The sequence below is a fragment of the Micropterus dolomieu genome, linkage group LG17 (genome assembly GCF_021292245.1).
Source record: "Micropterus dolomieu isolate WLL.071019.BEF.003 ecotype Adirondacks linkage group LG17, ASM2129224v1, whole genome shotgun sequence".
In the NCBI taxonomy this organism is placed as follows: Eukaryota; Metazoa; Chordata; class Actinopteri; order Centrarchiformes; family Centrarchidae; genus Micropterus; species Micropterus dolomieu.
The window spans coordinates 39099113-39105733 of NC_060166.1; the positions used below are offsets into that span (position 1 = coordinate 39099113).

Below are 6621 nucleotides of genomic sequence, written 5' to 3' on the forward strand. Positions count from 1 at the left end.
TCTCTCTCTCTCTCTCTCTCTCTCTCTCTCTGAGACTGAAGGCCTTTGAGGAAAGCGGGGCGTACAAGGCAGTTTGGGGCGGAGCTTCCGGTCAAGATGGCGTCATGTCCAATCAGCCGCCGTCGTCTCGAGTCGTCGATGAGAGGGAGCAAATGATCATGAGCGGAGGATACATAGGGAGGTAGAGAGAGATCGTAATAGGAGAGTTTAATGAAGTGTGTAGGAGAGGCAGCTGTGTGGCGTAATGTAATACTACCCAGTCATCAGTCACACCGGCAGCTGGCCAAACACAGGACGTTATCACAAACACACACACACACGCGTTTTGTTCTGCTCAATCTCAGGGTGACTAAGGATGCCCGCGAGGACGAGATGGAGGAGAACCTGACGCATGTCGGCAGCATCATCGGGAATCTGAAGAGCATGGCCCTGGACATGAGCAACGAGATAGACACGCAGAACGTCCAGATCGACCGCATACAGGGAAAGGTACATTCCAGCCTTTAGCGCTGTTTCATGAGGTATCAACAGACATCACAGTACGTCACAGAACACCACCAAATATCAGAAAATATATAATAATATATTTTTTGCAGACAGGAGTTATGAAACAAACCAATCATAACAGAAACACCACTAATCACAGTGTTACATAATCCAGAAAAGAGGAAAACAATATGATAATATGTGATAAATGAAATGATAAATCCATCCATCCATTAAATATACTGCTGATACTGCGCAGGGTTGCAGGGGCTGAGAGCGTATCCTGGCACACGTTGACGCTGTGCACCTGGACAGGTTGCTAAAAGACGCACACAACCGTTCACTTTCACATCCACACCTACCACCGCTTTACAGTGTCTGATGCCACTGATTAAATGCAGCAGTAGTCTCGTCAGTCAATCAATCAAATGTATTTACATAGCACATTTAAAAGCAACCATAGTTCACCAAAGTGCTTTCCAAGCTCAGGATACACAAAACAAAGAGGGTAGAAAAGGTGTCACAACTCAATCCAAATTGAAAGGCAACAAGTAGAGGAGGGTATTAAGCAAGGACTTCCTATTTGAATATATCAAATATTCCAGAGATTACGAGCAGCCACCAAAAAGGCTCGGCCACCTTTGTTTTTTAACCTGGATGTGGGAACATCGAGGAGCATCTGATTGGACGACCTCAGCGCTTTGACAGGAGTGTAAAGAAGTAAAAGATCAGATAAATAAGAAGGTGCCAACCCATTTAACACCTTCAAAACACAATAAAATCTTAAAATCAATCCTAAAGCGTACAGGAAGCCAGTGGAGCGAAGCTAAACTGGAGTAATGTTCCCAGTTAGAAGTGGAGCGGCTGCATTCTGGACTAGCTGATGACCGGTCCAATCCAACATATAAAATATTACAGTAGTCTAGTCGAGCATGATAAATGCACAAATTACTTTTCTAACTCTTATACGGACGTTCGGCGACCAAAGTCAGATTACACATACTAACTCCGATCTGCTTTACTGTTTCATTTCCACACACACTGACCAAAACTGGTGAGCAGCGGCTTCATGAAGCAGCAAACCGTGCCTACCCCGGCTTTAATAAGTAGAGTAAATGCATAATTGTGTCTTTTTATGTTGTTGTTTTTATTTTCCGTGAAGAGAAAAGATAGATCTACGAAAAACATGTTTTTTTTCTTTTTAATATTTCTATACTATAGTATATAGCAATATCTGAACATTGATTTAGTGCACAGCCTGCTTTGGGAAGTATTTGCAGTAAAGCAAACTTTAATTTGAAAGACAGACCCTGACAGGTTCTGTCCTCCAGGTTCACTTCCTGTTCTTTTCTCTCTCTGCAGGCCATTCTCAACATGTCCCGCATCGACGCTGCCAACCAGAAAGCCAACAACCTCATGAAACGATAGAAGGAGCGCTCTTCCATTTCACTCTATTTTTTCCCTACTACCTGCAGTTACTATGCTTTTGCATGCTGTGCCAAAGTGTTGCCGCCGTCATTCCATGCTTTAAATGTAGGTCATAGTGTTTTCATCGTGAAAACTTGCTGGATGTTATTTCTCTGCTACAGTCAGTAGTGAGGTTACAGAGACCCATGAAGTGTTCATTATCTCGTGTTATAGTATTCCTATTTATTCTAGGTATAGTCTTTGCTGTGACACGGATATGACATAACCCTTTTTGAAAGGTGTCGCGTGATTATTATGACTCTATTTCTGTGGGGATTTCACAGCAAGGCCTTTGTCGCTTTGCATTTCACACTTCGTATTTCCCCTCAAGGTGGCCTCTGCGGTCACTCAGCAGAGAGTTAGATCAGATCCCTGTGGGGAAACTGGGTCAGTGCAGCGGCACCATCACCACCAGCAGCAGCAGCAGAGAGCACAATCAGACAACAACCAAATCATATAAATCAAGAAATCATTTCACAAAAGGTGAACATGTGGAGAGCAGCACAGCGAAGAGCGACTCCGTGGGCCGGGGCGTGTGGCCTTTCTCTTGTACCGGACAGATATTTAAAAAAACTAAAGGATAACTCTGTGTGCAGAATATATGTCCACATTTCTCAAAAGAACAAATACACTACCAGCAACCAGTTTATTTCCCAATGTAAACATGAGTGTAACCCACACACCCCTCCCCCCTTCCTCTAGGCTGAAATGTTGCACAGAGGGTGAAACACGTGCATGATGGCGCCCTCTGCAGGCGCTGCAGGGTTTTGCCCACAAGAAGGAAACACGCATTTGTCCCCAGAGGAGGATCTCTGGCGACACCAAGCGGAGCAAACAGGGAACCTGCTCCTCCTGACCTCCCTCCCATCTTCTTTCTTCTCCGTGTTGATATAAAATGGTGGTGAAATCACGATGGGTTGGTTTGTTTTTCTTAATCTTATTCCATAAGAAGAAGGAGGGGGGATTTGATCTCACTTACACTGTCAAACTAACAGGAATCACAGCATTTGTTGAAAAGAGAAAATGTTATTGTGTTGTGCTTTTTGTGTTTCTCATTATAGCCAATTAGATCTTTTGTGTGACTTTTTTGTAGCTGCTCTGTCGTTGTTGTTCACAAGCAGCCAGTCTTGTGTGTCGTGGAGTAATGCTGGAATCAATGGTTTGTTTAATGGTGTGGTTATTAATTATATGTTAGCACAAAGCAGTTGGTGACCTTGGCTCACCTGAACAAGGCCTCCATACTTTTCTCACAGGAGGGTGAAGATAATTGCAAGGACAAAGTGGCGCAACTAGAGCCTATGCATATTGGTGTTTGTTGTGATTCAGTTGTTAAAATATGAATAAATAAATGTGCATAAAAATATGGCGTACAAGTTGGACTATAAGTGTTGGGGGGGTGTAATCATCAGTTTTCCCATGAATACCCAAAGTGTGTATTAATTAGTGCAGAATTCGTTAGTTTTGATGCATTTGGGCCTGAACGTTGCACACTGTTATCTGGGGCAGCTGGGGGGCGCGCGCGCAGCGAGCTGAAAATGTTGCGCGTTCAAGGGAGGGAAAAAAAGATTGTCGGAGTCTGCGCAGTTCCGTTGTTCTCGTCACTCCGAACTTTCGGGAGAACCGCGGAGGAAGAAGGAGGGGAGAGAGAGCGAACAACGCCATTTTCCCTGGTAATTATTCTCTACAAATTCACCTTTTTACGCCGCGCACCGCATTCATTATTATTAAAAGACAACACACGTGTCGATTTAGCGTTAAACAAAGCTGCAACACGATCTTTAAAAAAGAGCGTACGGAGCGTGGAGACAGTTCGTCCTCTTTCCAAGCCGCCGATGCTCGCGTAGCTGACCTGGCAGTTATGGCGCAGCGGACCGGCGCACACAAAGCAAAGCGGCGTTTTACACCCACGATTAATCTACGTATCACTACCGAAAGCCGCCGTAGGTCGGGCTTTTGCCGTTTTAACGTAGCAGCGGTTCAGCGCCGTGTACCGGACAGAGATGGCGGAGTCGGTGGGCAGCTCCCTGCGAGCCGAGAGGCACGAGGCAGCAGGGGAGAGGCAGGCGCGAGCTCAACAAAGACAAGAGGAGGTCACAGCTGATTGGCTCCGACGGACCACGTGGTCAGAGCAAACGCAATGCTAATTTATGTTATTTTAGTTTGACAAGTTTTACCTTCGTGAATGAATGAACAGGTAAATATTAACACCGCGCCTGCGCACTGAGGATGAAAATACAATTATATTAATTTAAAAAGCTTCACTAGTCTTTACAGATTTCACCTGTTGAGTGGGAAATTAACTTCTGCCATCCACTGACAGATAAATGTCCAACTTCACCAGGAAACATTGGTGGATGAGGTATTCAGATCCTTTACTTAAGTAAAAGTACTAATACCTCACTGTAAAAATACTCTGTTACCAGTACCAGCCTGCATTGAAAATGTTACGTAAGTAAAAGTATGTAAGTATAATATACAGTATACAAATAAATAGTATAAAAGTTCTCCCTGAAGACAGATAATTATTATTTGTGCATTCATGTACAAGCAGGATTTTAATGTTGTTGAGGTGGATCTCATTTTGAACTGTTTCATATCGGACTGAAACCAATGATTATTTTCCCTGTTAATTATTTGTTTGATTTGTAAAGGTTAAGAAAATAGCGAGTTACCCAGAGAGCAAAGACACACCTTCATAATGCGTTGTTTTGTCCAATCAACAGTCCAAAGCTCAATGTTACTACCAAACATTTAAATAATTAAACTGATTTAAAGGAAAAGCAGCAAATCTGTCACATTTGGAAACATGAAATGTTTTTACATAAAAAAAAAAAAAAAACCCCGACTAATTGTTCACCTGGACTTGTCTAAACTGTTAAACATCGTATTTTATAAACTCTGACTTTGTAAAGTAACTGAAGCTGTCACATAAATGTAGTGAAGTAACGAGAACAAGATGCCCCACTGAGATGGGGTGGAGCAGAAGTAGAAAGTAGCATGGAAAGAAAATACTACTACAAGTAAACCTCTAATTTGTACTTAACTACTGTACTTGAGTAAATGTACTTGGTCTCTGTCCACTACTGCCAGTAAATCATTATTATTTTGTATCTGAAACATTAACGGAAAGACATTCAAAACAGATGTGCAAGTTATAAAAGAATTATCGAACTATGTGTAAAATAAATATACTTGCATGTGCTTTACTCCGGATATGGGTTGTTAAACATATTACAGGGGGAGAGGAGTTATATTAAATATAAAATTGACAAAATTAAAAAGAATAATAAGGAATATGGAAGATAAGGTCTTCACTTTAAAATCCAACCAGAGGAGGGCGGTGTAGGGACTGAAGCTTAAGAAAAACAGGATGTTCTTGGCTCATGCCGGAGAAAACAACTCCAGTCCAATTTTAAGAAGCTTATTACTCAAATATGTTTTCTTTCTTATTGTCCTAACATCTCTGTTTGGGTTGGTCTTTGTAGATTATTTTTACTACAGCCAAACCATGGTGTAATTTCTGGTTAATGGTGATTAACATTCTTAAAAACCTACTGGCTAATGATTGTTGATCTTTGTTGTATATTTTTATGTTGTCAGTTTATATATTTATATGTACACAGTATTCTCCTCCGTTGCGTTACTTCTGCACGGCACAGACCCAGAATAATGCACATGTATATATCTGCAACGTTGTTCTTCCATTCCATATTTATATATTTGTACATTTATTTATGTCGACTGCATGTTTGTCTACTTGTAGCACCTCATCACCACAGCAAATTGCTCGTATGTGTAAAACACTACTTGGCTGTAGTGTTGAAATGAGATGTCGAGACTCTCGATGTAGGCGTGGCTCTGCTTCTGGTGGAGTATGAGCAGCTGTGACCCAGCTGAGACGAGATCAGGTAGCTTATATGTAGAGCCCAGGTTATCTCAGGTGACACCAAATAGGTAAGGAACGAGAACAGAAGTCATCACAGATCGAGTGCTGTCTGAAATAATTTGTTTTACCAAGTCTGGGGATTCAGTTTTCAGTACATTACTCTATGTCACTGTTAGCTGCAGTTATAGTCCAAGTGTGTTCGAACTTGTGCACCTGCTACCGGCTTTTACCATATTTTTGAAATGTTGAGCAGTCCTGGCTATGAAACATGCATTTATTAAGATAAACGCTCACGGTTTTGTACTTGGATACGGTTATATACTGCCACCAAGTGTCGGACAGGATGATCCACATGGCAGAAAAAAACATTTCCTGTGCTTCAATGGATGAGAAAGTATTAAATAATAAACATGCTTCTATGTGACTTAAATGATTCAAACAAAATAATGGTCGTTTTGAGTATTTTTACATCCCTTTTTCTGTGTTTTCGTGAGATGCATTAACTTGAATGCTACTTTGGACAAAAGAGTCTGTCAAATGAGTGTATGTAAAATATACATAATGTATTACTTAGTTAATTATTAACACTGATTGGACAGTTTTTCTGATTACCAGTGGCGTTAAACCACATGCTGAAGCACAATGATCGATTTTCAGGTTTTAATTTTGCAAACAGACTAACGTTTCGACACCATGGTGTCTTACTCGGGCTTTATTCGTTTTCAGGAAATTCAGATGGCAGGTGCAGGTGACTTTTCTTTATCCAAATGTAATAATAATTC

The 6621-nt window shown here is 41.4% G+C and overlaps 1 protein-coding gene across 3 annotated transcripts in view; it reads left to right on the forward strand.

The window, feature by feature from the left end:
• The first annotated feature begins 3475 nt into the window (after positions 1-3475).
• zgc:113149 (uncharacterized protein LOC541363 homolog) overlaps positions 3476-6621 on the forward strand; it is a 13887-nt gene continuing 10741 nt past the window's right edge. The window contains exon 1 of one of the 3 annotated variants that reach the window (XM_046074756.1): positions 3476-3623. The gene's annotated coding sequence lies outside the window, so the exon portion shown is untranslated. Of the gene's footprint in view, positions 3624-3999; positions 4148-6621 lie in introns of those variants that run through there. The other 2 variants (XM_046074754.1, XM_046074755.1) reach the window with 2 other exon arrangements.